The sequence below is a fragment of the Podarcis vaucheri genome (assembly GCF_965113315.1).
Source record: "Podarcis vaucheri genome assembly, chromosome: 1".
NCBI lineage: Eukaryota > Metazoa > Chordata > Lepidosauria > Squamata > Lacertidae > Podarcis > Podarcis vaucheri.
This window is the reverse complement of record NC_138759.1, coordinates 14129805-14143526: the sequence shown is the minus strand read 5'-3', so window position 1 is coordinate 14143526 and position 13722 is coordinate 14129805. Positions and strand designations below refer to the sequence as shown.

At 45.0% G+C, this 13722-nt stretch overlaps 1 long non-coding RNA gene across 3 annotated transcripts in view; it reads right to left on the bottom strand.

Moving 5' to 3' along the window:
- Positions 1 to 1341: 1341 nt before the first annotated feature.
- Positions 1342 to 13722, bottom strand: part of LOC309530977 — a 122763-nt gene continuing 110382 nt past the window's right edge. For 2 of the 3 annotated variants that reach the window (XR_014219004.1, XR_014219006.1), the window contains exons 3-4: positions 2791 to 2946; positions 1342 to 1513 (exon numbers count right to left, since the gene is read on the bottom strand). This is a non-coding gene — a long non-coding RNA (uncharacterized lncRNA). Of the gene's footprint in view, positions 1514 to 2790; positions 2951 to 13722 lie in introns of all 3 variants that reach the window. The other variant, XR_014219005.1, reaches the window with a different exon arrangement.

Here is a 13722-nt window from a genome sequence, read left to right as displayed (position 1 = left end):
CATAGTTGGATATGTTTTCTCTGCTCCCCCTTTTCCCTTGCCTTGCTCCCCCTTGTCCCCCACCTCCATGGAATGCCCACACCTCTTTCCTCCTTACCTGATCAGGTGGTTTTGGTCACATGCCCCCTGCCTGCCCCGACTCCTGAGCCCATCAACGGGGTCTCCTCACGGTGTTTTAATTGGCTGAGCGCAAAAAGACCAAAGTTGTCTGTAGAGAACCATTAACCTCTTTGTTTAGTAAACCTTAAAAAACTTCCCTATACAGGGCTGCCTTCAGATGTCTTCTAAAGGTTGTATCGTTACTTATCTCCCTGCCTCAGGGGTCACGCGACTCCATACCCTGCAAAATTTCTGTGGTGAAAATAGGGACATCCTAAGGAAAAGTGGGACATTCCGGGATCAATTCTGAAACAGGAAAGCCTTCTGTAAATCTAGGACTGTCCCTGGAAAATAGGGACACGTGGAGGGTCTGGTGAGGTAGGTTAGCTTAAGCAGCAATGACTGGCCCAAAGTCATCCAGTGAACTTCATAGCCGAGTGGGGATTTGAATCTTGGTCTCCCTGGTCATAGTCCGACACTCTAGCCACCACACAACAGTGGCTCTATGGTCAACCATAATTGACCAAAGACTATGCCAGCTTGTCCTCATGGGAGGTGGAGTCCAACAGTATTGGCCAGGCAACAGATTCCTCATCCCCATGATAATAATAATAATAATAATAATAATAATAATAATAATAATAATAATAATAATTTATTATTTATACCCCGCCCATCTGGCTGGGCCTCCCCAGCCACTCTGGGCGGCTTCCATAAAAACCCAAAATACAGTAAAATATCACACGTTAAAAACTTCCCTGAACAGGGCTGCCTTAAGATGTCTTCTGAATGTCAGGTAGTTGTTTATCGCTTTGACATCTGCTGGAAGGGCGTTCCACAGGGCGGGCGCCACTACCGAGAAGGCCCTCTGCCTGGTTCCCTGTAGCTTTGCTTCTCGCAATGACATACAGTGCCATGAATTCTGCACTAAGCTAGAGTCTTTCCAGCAGACTATTTGCCCATCTAGTCCCGTATTGTCTCTTCTGTCTAGTAGCAGTGCTCAAGTGTCTCAGAACGAGGTCTTCTGCATCACCTGTGACCTAAGCCTGGGAGATGCCAGGGACATGCTTTGTTATCACTCAGTGACAGTCTCTCCTTGAATCTTGCACAAATGGGAAGGGGTTCCTCAGCAAAGCAATCATCGTGGAGAGGCTCCCTGAAGATTAAAAAGAAACAATTGCAAACCGCTGCTGTGGCAAAGCCCACAAAGGCGACGCAAAAGGGAAATAGCAAACCAAGATCTCATTTCACAGAAGCGCATTTACTTGAGTTCTCGACATGGCCTCCGATGATCAACTCTTTTCAAAACTTTCCTCTTCCCATCAGAGAAGGAAGCGAGAGCCGTCACATTCATCACAAAGAAATGATCAGCCGCAATATCCTGCGTCTGAGCTGAAACGCGGCCTCCCAGCTCCTTACATTAATAAAACAACACCACGTTTTGGAAAAGGATTAGTTATTTGTTGAATGAAAGGATATTTCTGTCAATAAATCATTCTGGCTTCTGTGGGGGCATTTCAAAGGCCATTTTAAATTAAGGGAAGGGTGGCTGGCCTGCTCCGTCCACTGCTGAACAAACAAGGTTTTTGTCTGTAAACACGAACTCAGATTCTCCCCACAACCAGCACCACCCTGATCTTAACTAACACAACATGCCATAAATATTGCAGGTGGAATTTTCCATGTTCCATGAGCAGGACTTTGTCAATGTGATTTTCCACTCCCCAATGGAAAACATAATAATAATAAAAAATGAACTTACTACGCAAAGGAGAGTCCTGAGTTTATGCCATGGGTAGGCAAACTAAGGCCCGGGGGCCGGATCCGGCCCAATCACCTTCTCAATCGAGCCCACGGATGGTCTGGGAATCAGAGTGTTTTTACATGAGTAGAATGTGTGCTTTTATTTAAAATGCATCTCTGGGTTATTTGTGGGGCATAGGAATTCATTCACTTTCCCCCCAAAATATACTCCGGCCCTCATAAGGTCTAAGAGACGGTGGACCGGCCCCCTGCTGAAAAAGTTTGCTGCCCCCTAAATTAAGGAGTTACAAACTATGGCAACATCAGAGCCCATGGTAATTTTTTCTAGCCTTGTTCAGATTTTTTAATCTTTCTTCAACGTTCCTATAGCTTTCTTACCTTAGCAAGTCAGTATCTACGTTATAAACCCTAAATCTGCATCCAGCGATTATGCAACATGTGTACATCTCCCTCTGCGCTGACTACTACACTGATTGACAGCAGGTCTCCAGGGTTTCAGGCACTGGTCTATCCCAGACCTACTTTGAGATGCCCAGGATTTAACGTGGAACCTTTTGCATGCAAAGTAGACACAGTACTACTGAACTATGACCCTTTACCAAACTACAAAAGGTAGCATACTTTTATATTTCCAGTATTTTCATCTATCTTCCATAAAGCACATAAAGTAGCTTTGATTCTTGAAGGTGTCCGGGCAGGGGAATTAGAAAGATTGATTCTATTCTTGTCTCAGACATTTTCTTTGTGAACCTGTACATATTACTTAACCTCTTGATTTAACACTGCTGCATCAAGTCTCTCTCTCTCTCTCCCCCCCCCATCCTTCTTCTAGGATTGCTGTGAAATTCACAGTTCAAAAATGGCAACTGACTATTATTTGTAGTTTTTGTCCTGCTTTCAAATTATCCAAGAGGAAATGATAGTTACTTTCAGGAGGCTGGTTTCGAAAACATTGTTTGGGTAGCAGAATGTGTACACATCTGTCTTTGTTACACATTCAAATATTGATCTTTTGCAGCTCTTGTCAATCAGCCTGCTGTGTTGCTTTCTTATCCTGAAGTTAGAGGAACTGGGGGCTGTTCCCTTCCTCAGCACAATGGAGAACAAAAGGAGGCATAGGATAAAGAAAAGGTGAATGATACTTAGTAAGACTGCAAGCAAATACAGATTCAAGCCCACTGTAGGAGCAGAACGTACATCTTAGCAGAAGCAGTTTGCTGGGTGGGGTAAGAGCCACTACACTAATTTCATGCCAGGTGAGTCACAGTTGCTTACTGGAAGGCCAAGCTGGAAGAGAGGTCAGCATGGTGCAAGCACACCAGCAGGAACATCAGATTGGTTCTGCCAGGGTGTTTGCACCATCCACCACCTCACCTTGCTAACTTGTGGTGCTTCATGTATGCATTCTTGGGGAGAACCTTGAAAGGAGGACCCTGGAGATATGCTCTTTGATAGATAACTCGAAATAAATGATACTGGGGAAAATACCAGCTATGGCAGTGGTGGCCAAACTTGGCCCTCCAGCTGTTTTTGGACTACAACTCCCATCATCCCTAGCTAACAGGACCAGTGGTCAGGGATGATGGGAATTGTAGTCCCAAAACAGCTGGAGGGCCAAGTTTGGCCACCACTAAGCTATGGGAAAGGCTTAATGAGAAGCCTTTAAGATAAGCTAATGTGGTAAACTGAGTATATGACTCCCCTGCTGAGTGCCTAAGGGCCACGTTCCTGCCTCTCCCCACCTGACCTAGGACGGGGCCTGACAGGCCTTATAAGGACTGTTGCTGTGGCTACTGCCCAGCAAGGACTGGGGTATTTGGCGGGGGGGTGGGTGTTGGGAGTTTTTGCTGTTGTTACTGATATTAACTGATACAGTGGTACCTTAGGTTACATACGCTTCAAGTTACATACGCTTCAGGTTACAGACTCCACTAACCCAGAAATAGTGCTTCAGGTTAAGAACTTTGCTTCAGGATGAAAACAGAAATCATGCTCTGGCGGTGCGGCGGCAGCAGGAGGCCCCATTAGCTAAAGTGGTGCTTCAGGTTAAGAACAGTTTCAGGTTAAGTACGGACCTCCAGAACGAATTAAGTACTCAACCTGAGGTACCACTGTATTACCTTTTTGTAGCTTTCTTCTTTTTATGTGGAAGTTGTTCAGTTTGGTAATGTAGTTTTTAATATGTTTTATTTATTTTTATGACTGCTTTGCTATGTTTGTAACTATGTAAATCTTTTCATATTGTAAGCCGCCTTGAGCATTGTTTTAACTATGGAAAGGCTGCATACAAATAAGATGATGATGATGATATGAGATAGATGTTGAAAGAGTGGGGATGGTTCAGCTAAAGTATAGTCATTTGTAAACAGCTGATAGCAAGAAATAGTAAATAAGCTTAGGATGAAGGAGACTGCTGACGAACAACGCAGCAAAAACAAATCAAAACCTTAGTCATACATTTGGTCCAATAAGATAGTGTGAAGATGTGACATATTGGAAAAACACACGAGGGGTGTAAGTTTCCAACAAGCCACATTATTGGCTAACCAAGTGAGAATCACCCAAGGTGAGGACAACTCTATAAATTGACCAGTGTTAGCCTTTAGGAATTACCGTATTTTTCGCTCTATAACACGCACCCGACCATAACACGCACGTAGTTTTTAGAGGAGGAAAATCCATAGGCATGCCACCCGTAGGCATTCCCTCCATAACACGCACAGACATTTCCCCTTACTTTTTAGGAGGAAAAAAGTGAGTGTTATGGTGCAAAAAATACGGTAATTGTTTATAGTCAGCCACAACCGACCGTTTGAAAGGGGATCACTCAAAAGCCTGTGTGCTCCAGCATCAAGAGAAGCTGATCCAATTAGTGACATCTCTCCTGCGGACAACCTCATAGAATCCTAGAGTTGGAAGAGACCACAAGGGCCATCGAGTCCAACCCCCTGCCAAGCAGGAAACACCATCAGAGCACTCCTGACATATGGTTGTCAAGCCTCTGCTTAAAGACCTCCAAAGTAGGAGACTCCACCACACTCCTTGGCAGCAAATTCCACTGTCGAACAGCTCTTACTGTCAACTCTTACTCTCCCGCTCTAGGCCCTGTCCAACTGGTGAAGTCGCCTTCAAGGACCCATCCTCAGTTTCTTTTCTTTTAAAAAAAAAATCAAGAAATTAAAACATCTATCGCTGAGGTGGTGATACATTTTCAAACCAAGGGTCAGATTCCTTTGTGGGCAATTTTCCAGGGCAGTATGCCAGTGGTGGGCAAGGCCAGAGACAGAAGCGATTGGAGCAAAGGCTTGGACTCTAGCCTCTCTAAAGTAGGATGTGCTTCTGCTGCAGAAAAATCAAAGGTCTACACACACACACACCTACCTCTTCACCCTCAATCAAGAGGTCTCAACATAGGGAGGCAGTGGCAGCTGCTGCAAACTAGGACTGGTACTGCAGTAGGTGGAGCCAGCAGTAGGTGGAGCCACAGTCAATGAGAGCTGGAGCCAAATAATTCTTGTTCTGTCACCATCCTTCCTGCTCAGTTCTCCAAAGGCAGGAGACTAAGGAGGAGGAAACTGTCAGTCAGGGCCACCCCTTGGGCTGGCTGTAAGTAAGGCAAGCAGGCAGGTGGAGGCCGGCTGAGGGCTAAATGGAACAGTCTCCATGGGATTCCAGTCAGGTCATAGCACTCAAGAAGCAAGCAGAGCAGGACTGCTGATGGGTGTGGCCTTGGGAGAGAAGGTGTGGCCTCAGGAGAGTCTCAAGGGCCAAATACATGGGCTGATGGGGGCTGCATGAGGTCCATTACCCCCAATCTGTCAAAAACATATCCTTCTCTGTGCTTGCCCCTGTAATATGGGACCCACCTTCTCAATTTTAGGTGCCTGGGTATAAAGTTTGGCAGTTCTTAAAAGCACTTGGAGGGGTGATTAATAGAGCTTCATTGTCCGGTGGCTTTTTTGTGTGTGTGTGATTGCTGGTGCAATTTAAAGCTTGCACTTTAAAACAGACCTTTGATGTAAAGGATTGTTTTTTCAATCGTGCAGTCAGCTGCCTTGAGCGTGCAGGAACAGCAGGACAGAAGAGTTTTCCTTATGATCCTTAGATTTTCTACAGACTGAGCTGAACTCTTCCTATCAAATACCCAAAGTGTGTATTATTGTTATTATTATTATTTGCACAGCTGGTTGTAGCTGGTTGTAGCATTTGCTCACCGTAGCCAAAGGCACTGATGACTGACAAGAAGAATTCCTCTATAAAGTCACTCACAGAAGGAGGCAGTAATGGGTATCTCTTCCTATTTGTTTACAGCAAGATAAGACAGTTCTTTGGCTACCAAATATACTCCATGACTGCCCACAGTAATCTTCATGGTAAGTCCCAGAAAAACAATAAACAGCACCCAGTGCATTTTGTTGCTTCAGGCTTTTCTTTGTTGATCATAGTGAAAAACTGAAGGCTCAAACTATATGATTTTTTTTAAAATGAAAAAATCCACAACAACATTTGCATATATGACTCCCCCCCCAAGCATTCATATTTTTGAAAAATTGTTTATCTGTTTGTTTGTTCGCTATACTGCTGCGCTTCCTTTTTGCCAAAGCATGCAGGATGGTTTGCAACTTAAAGTAATGGCTAATGGACATGATACAAAAGGGGAAAGGGGACAGCGAGATGGGAATCAATTCACATTGCAGTCCTATAACTGTCTACATTGAAGGAAGTCCCATTGGGTGGCCAAATGTTGTTGGACTGCAACTCCCATCATCCTTGATCACTGGCTATACTGTCAGAGGCTGATGGAAGTGTTTGAGGAATGGCTGTAACCCAGTGGCAGAGCAACTGCTTTGCCTGCTGAAGACCCCTGGTTCAATCCCAGTAGTGGGGTAGGAGAGCTGGGGGGAAAAAATCACAACTGGCAACCTATGCGCCCCTTTGGTTTCAGAGAGTACATGGGTAAAGGTAAAGGGGCCCCTGACCATTAGGTCCAGTCGTTCCCGACTCTGGGGTTGCAGCATTCATCTCGCTTTGTTGGCCGAGGGAGCCAGCGTACAGCTTCTGGGTCATGTGTAAGTACATGGGTAGGCAAGTCTAATAAGCCTGGGAAACAAATTTTCACGGCCCTCTAGCGACTTTGCCAAAATTTATTTAGCGTTAACTCTGGAAGTGTATACAGTGGTACCTCTGGTTATGAATGGGATCCGTTCCGGAGGCCCATTCGCAACATGAAAAGAGCGCAACCCGCAGCAGCGCATCTGCGCATGTGCAGATTGCAATTTGCTGCTTCTGCGCATGCGCATGATGTCATTTTGCGCTTCTGCACATGCACAAGCGGCGAAACCTGGAAGTAACCCTTTCCAGTACTTCCGGGTCGCCACCTGAAAGAAGCAACATGAAGCAAGAAGTAACATGAAGCAAACGTAACATGGGGTATGACTGTACTTGATTCTGACCAAACTAAGCCTCCTAGAGCAAAATATATGTGGAGGTTTAGTTTGGTCAGAATTAATGTCAGGATGTCCAGTCCCCGGCTTGATAAAACAGTGAGCGTAGTTAATTAAAAAGGATGATTTCTTGTCAAAACAAACAGATAACTCCAGACAGCTTTAACACAGCCTCTGCTAACATCAATCAAGATGACTCTTCTGAAGACTGCTTCCTGCGAGACCAGAAGCAACTGAACTTTCGCTTCATACGTCTTTTGCTTTGCTTCCTATCTTGCAGCCCTCCCATTCGTCAAGACCTTGGACTGAGTGGGTCAGCTCCCTCCTCTTCCCCATTCTCTGAGAGGCTGTCTCTTAACTCTTTCCCTCCTGTTTCTGCTTCTGGCAAGCTTTGACTGTGTTCTAGCTTGCTCTCTGCCATTCCCTTATCAGCTGGCATTCCAAGGGGTGGGGGAGTTGGCACTAGCCGGTGCTCATCTTGCATGGCAGTTAACCCTCTCTGTTTCTGACTGCTTTGTTCAGTTGGCAGCAACTCTTCCCAGGGAGCTGGCTGCTAACCTTCCCTACTTCTGGTAAATGAGCCACCATAGCCACTAGAAGGCTATGAAAATTTGTGTCTTGGGCTTTTTAGACTTGTCTACTCATGTACTGAGACGCAGGTGGTGCTGTGGGTTAAACCACAGAGCCTAGGGCTTAGCGATCAGAAGTTCGGCGATTCAAATCCCTGCGGCGGGGTGAGCTCCCGTTGCTCGGTCCCTGCTCCTGCCAACCTAGCAGTTCGAAAGCACAAAGTGCAAGTAGATAAATAGGTATCACTCCAGCAGGAAGGTAAACGGCGTTTCTGTGTGCTGCTCTGGTTTGCCAGAAGCAGCTTAGTCATGCTGGCCACATGACCCAGAAGCTGTACGCCGGCCAATAAAGCGAGATGAGCGCCCCAACCCCAGAGTCATCCGTGACTGGACCTAATGGTCAGGGGTCCCTTTACCTTTACTCATGTACTATCTGAAACCCAAGGAGTGCATTGATTGCCAGATGTAAAATATATTGGCATCTCCAGCTCTCCTGCTCCCACTATAGACATAGCTCGGGTTGAGAGACAACCGTGTCTAAAATCCTGTGGAGTCACTGCCAGTCCATGTAGACATTGCTGATGGGCCAGCTCAGTATAAGGCAGCTTCCAACCTTAACACATGTACATAACAATGTTAGAAGAGCCCTGCTGAATCGGACCAATGGCCTGTCTAGTCAGTCCAACCAGATGCCTATAGGAAACCTGAGTCCCACAGCCTTCTTCTCTCCTGCAGTGCCCAGCAACTGGTTTTCAGAGGTATGGCTATGGAGGCAGAGCCTAGCCATCATGTCTAGGAGTCACTCATAGCTTTATCCTCCGTGAATTTGTCTAATCATCTTGTAAAGCAATCCAAGTTGGGGGATGCCTGGGAGAACCCTCAGGTTTGCAGAAATACTATCCCCCCCCCTTATTTTTGTAAACCTCTCTCTGATGAGGAGTAAACATGTTCAGTGATCGCACTGAGTGTCAGCTGAACAACCAACAACTGAGAGTGGCTGGCTAGAACTCTGGGCAGGAGCACTGCCATTAGAGGATATTCTGCAATTCTTTGTCACAGTTCATAATCTCCACAAAGCATAAAATTCAGCCATATCTGTGAGCTTTTCTTTTCCTGGCTAGGGCTTTTAAAACTTAACAAACATCCAGGAGTTACTGCTTCATCCGTCGTGGAAATTCACTGGCAGGAAAAATTTGGCCTGCAGTTTTCATTATTTCATTTTGTAAATTCTGGCTTTTATCTGATCAGTTCCTCTATGCCACTAGGGTCCAGATACTGCAGTCCACATGCCAGACAGGTTCTGTGATTTGCCCTTGGCCTCAGAAAGAACAACATCCTTGCAAATGACTCCCCCCCCCCATGAATGAAGCAGAAGATAAGATTTCTATGGATGGAAACTGAGCCACGCGCTCTGCACAAACTATTTGGCTTCTGAAAATAATGGAACTGGCCCAAATGGGCAGGCTTCCCTACTTTCAACCACTTCCAAGAGCAACACTTTCACCTCGCAAGTGGACTGAAGGATGCAGTTGCAGCAGCGATTTAATGTTAATTTAGGGCTGCCCCAGCTGCTAGGAAACCATCTGTTTATTTCTAACATCGGCATACCACTTTTCCATTAAAAAACATCCAAAGTGGCATGCACAAATGAAAATGGCAACAATAAAAGCTTCCGTCATAAGAACATAAGAAGAGCCTCCTGGATGAGGCAAAAGCATAGCTGTCAACTTTCCCCTTTTCTTACGAGGAATCCTATTCGGAATAAGGGAATTTCCCTTAAAAAAAAGGGAAACGTTGACAGCTATGGGCCAAAGGCCTTTCCAGTCTAATCAATTCCTCCATATAAATATGCATTTATGTGTTGCCTTTCTATTAAAAAACAACAACCCCAGAAGAACCAGCAGCAAAATTACATTGAAAAATATGTGTATTAGGATGGAGAAATAAATGAATTTTCATGTTCATCTTTCCCTGCTCCTCATACTCATTCCTCTTCTCCTACAATTCTTTTGCCACTGACTTCCTCATTGTGGTGTGTCTTCTGCTAAGGAGTAAATGCTATACAAATCAGGAGTGGGGGCCCTAAGATGGTTGGATGGTGCCTTATACGTCTCCTTCCAGAATCTCCTGCAGCCCAGATGGTGCCAAATGTATTGCTCTGCTTTCCTTTGGTCCTTGCTAATGCACTTCAACCCCAGAGGTGTAGTCCATTGTCTCTCCAGGCAGATGGGTGCCAACAACTGCCTTTGACAGTAGGGGAAGAACTTAGCCATCATGACTAGCAGCTTTCTCAGCAGTCACCCCTAGAACTATATGGAACAATCTCCCTCAATATCTTTGGCTATGCTGCTAGCGAACGTGCGAAGCTCATTAGTTGAGAAAGGCCTTTGAAAAAGCCTGAAAGATATGGCCGGATTGGAAGTTCTGCTGGTGGTGGGTTGGCGCTCAATCACTTGCCATGGGTCATGTCACCCTTTGGGTGTTTATTTATTTACCAAGATTACATAAAACAATATAAAATATGCATTCCAAATAATCCGATAGAATCAGCCTTCAGAAGAAAGTAGATGTAGAAATGACCAAAATATAGATAAAATCAGCATAGATAAAATTACGTGTCTGTTTAGCCTGACCTATACAATTTATTTATTAGGCACTGGAAATAATACAGTAAAAGCACCCGGCTAACATGGAGACAGGGAGTTCCAGAGATTAGATGCCGCTTCTCTGAATGATCAATTCCTTGCAAGCGGTACGTAGATGACTTTTCTTTTTCTTATGATTCCGTTATTTGAATGTGAACTCCTTTCAGCTCACTTGGGACATCAGCACTGGCCAATGTACAGAGAAGCACAAGAGGTGCTCTTCTTGAACAACTGTGCTTTCTTCTCTTCTCTCCCCCCCCCAACTGTTCTTGTGGGTCAAGGGACCTTCTAGAATGGAATAAGACGTAGGAGTGGAGGGAGGAATTGCTGGCATTAATCAGCCAGCACAAATGGATTCTCTGGATCCCATCCCTTTTTAACAAATGCTATCACGTCATTTGCAAAAATGCAGCACCACCTATAGGTTTGTTCATGTTCCTCGTCTGCCACAGTACTGAAATCCATTCTTAAGAAGGGACTGCGTGACACATCAATAGAAGCAATGTTTTTTGATCAATTGGTGCAAAAGAACTGTGATGATTTGGAATGCATTTGCTGTATATTGGGGTACTTCCCCTCCAGTATTTAAGTGCGTGTATTAGCTTTCCAGTTTTGCGATGTATACCCTTATGTACTCATGTACAGTATGAAAATACCTGACCAAAAAAATATGTACAAAAAAGAAAATCAAGAAATTTAGCATCTCACAAGCTCGGTCGGTTTGCATCCCTCATTATTGCAATATTTTGGTTCCAGCAAATGTCTTTGTTGACTATAGTAGCATTAGTATATGCAGAGGAGGCTTGTCTGGATGAATTCAGTAATTATGCTTTTAAAGACCTAACTAGTCAATTAGTAGCTGCCTTGGTGCATACACACATATGCTGACAATATTCATGCTCATCTGTTACTGTCGTTGCCTATTCTCTGTCCATTCGCTTTGCCTGTTTCCTTCACCTACCCGGAGAAGTCCTATTCCCTCGCAGGGAGTGTCTGGCAGCTGCACTGCTCCAAAGCCAACGTCTGGAATTGGCCTGGGAGGACCTGCCTCTTTCCTGGCACTGCTCTCCTCCAGGTAGGAGACTTTCCTGCGCTGCCCATTTTGATGGGCCGATGCTGAACACCATCTTGGCAGCTGGGTGGCAGCTGGATTGTGAATCTGGCATGGGAGCAGTTTGCTGATGGATTACGTGGCCTTTCACAGTGACATTTCTATTTGACCCACCCTGAATTTCTCAACCTTTACTAATAATTAGTATGTGTACCTATGCGTGTGTGCACACATGTGTGTGAAATAGTATCAGGAGACATGCACGGTGACTGCCAGATTTGTCTGCTTGACAAGAATGCTCTCCTACGATGCTAATGGGGAATAATTAGTCTGGAGGAGAAAACGGCTGTTCGGTGGTAACTTATGGGTCTCTGAAATGGTTGGATTTCCATCCTTTCTCTGGTTAAGGGCTAATTCAAACATGGCAGCAGGACGCTGTTTATTATGCAACTGGAGAAGCGGTGGCCAAAGTGGTGCCCACTAGGTGCACAAACGCCGTCTCCAACTCCTCGAAAGATTCCATCAACGGTGTCTCCGAAAAACCTTACACATCACTTGGGAAGACAGGCAAACTAATATCAGTGTACTGGATGAAGCAAAGATCACCAGTGTTGGAGCAATGATTTTTCAACATCAACTTCGTTGGACTGGTCATGTTGTGCGGATGCCTGATGATCATATTCCAAAGCAACTAAATTCTGACTAAAGAAGGTTTACCGTGAATGCTCCGTCTTTACGTTGAACAAATACCCTGACCACTGAATATAATCATGATGCTTTGCTCTCTTTGATATTTCAGTTATTGTTGTATCTTTCCATTTTATTTATACCTTGACGACCTTCATTTCTTTGCCTAGTTGTGAAGATCAAGCCCATTCATCCTGCAGCGAGGAGGCCGAAAGACTCCCTTTTCAATTATCATTTTATTATATACCTTTAAATTTATAAGAAGTCCCTCTAAATTTTGAATTTAGGCCCTGTGGCCCGCAAAGCAGGGCATTTCTTCTCAATTAGCAGTGGAGGTGAAAGGGCCTTATCAAAGTTTATTTGTTCATATCAAAGCTCCTTTTTTTTGATCTCCTGAAAGGGATTGGGGAACGAACCATTAAGGAATCCCCTCCTATGTTCTTCCCCCAAAGGACAGCAAGCAACCTGCTAGGGTCCATTAGCATTTCAATATATTTCTCACCTCAGGAAATGAATTGGCTTCCCAGGCTAATTTAGCAAAAGGGAAAAGGAAAAATCATGCGCATGAATATCTACATCATGTTTAAAGGCCCACCACATCAATGGGACTACTGTATTCCACTTAGTCTGTTGAGGATTGAGCAATCATAGCAGTGCATTAGAAAGGTCAAATATATAACCATTTCAGCACTTGACAAGGGGTTTGAGGTGTGCGTCATGGCCCACTCTGACTCTTTATAGTGGGCTTAGGTTTGCAAACTATCAACCCAGAGGTCCTATGTGTCCCCTTAAGCCATCACCACAACAGCTCTACCTCCACTGTCAGACGCAGTAGGCCTCTGAATACCACTTGGAGGGAATTGCAACTGGCGAGAACAGTGGGTGGCCTCTTGGGCTTGCTGATCAGAAGGTTGGCGGTTCGAATCCCCGCAATGGGGTGAGCTCCCGTTGCTCTTTCCCAGCTCCTGCCAACCTAGCAGCTCAAAAGCACACGAGTGCAAGCAGATAAATAGGTACTGCTGTGACGGGAAGGTAACGGCGTTTCCGTGTGCTCTGGCACTCATCACGGTGTTCCGTTGCACCAGAAGTGGTTTAGTCTTGCTGGCCTAATAATAATGATAAATTATAATAAAAATAATATTATTTCTACATTATTATTATTATTATTAATAATAATACCCCGCCCATCTGGCTAGGTTTCCCCAGCCACTCTGGGCGGCTACCAACAGAATTAAATGTCTTCTAAACCAGAAAGCTGTCTGTGGACAACTGCCAGCTCCCTCAGCCTGAAGCGAGATGAGCACCGCAATCCCATAGTCGCCTTTGACTGGACTTAACCGTCCAGAGATCCTTTATCTTTACCTTTTACCTGCTTGTGGGCTTCCTGCAGGCATCTGGTTGGCCACTAAGCGAACCAAATCCTGGACTAGTTGTTTTCAATGTGACCATACCCTGGAAGTGTC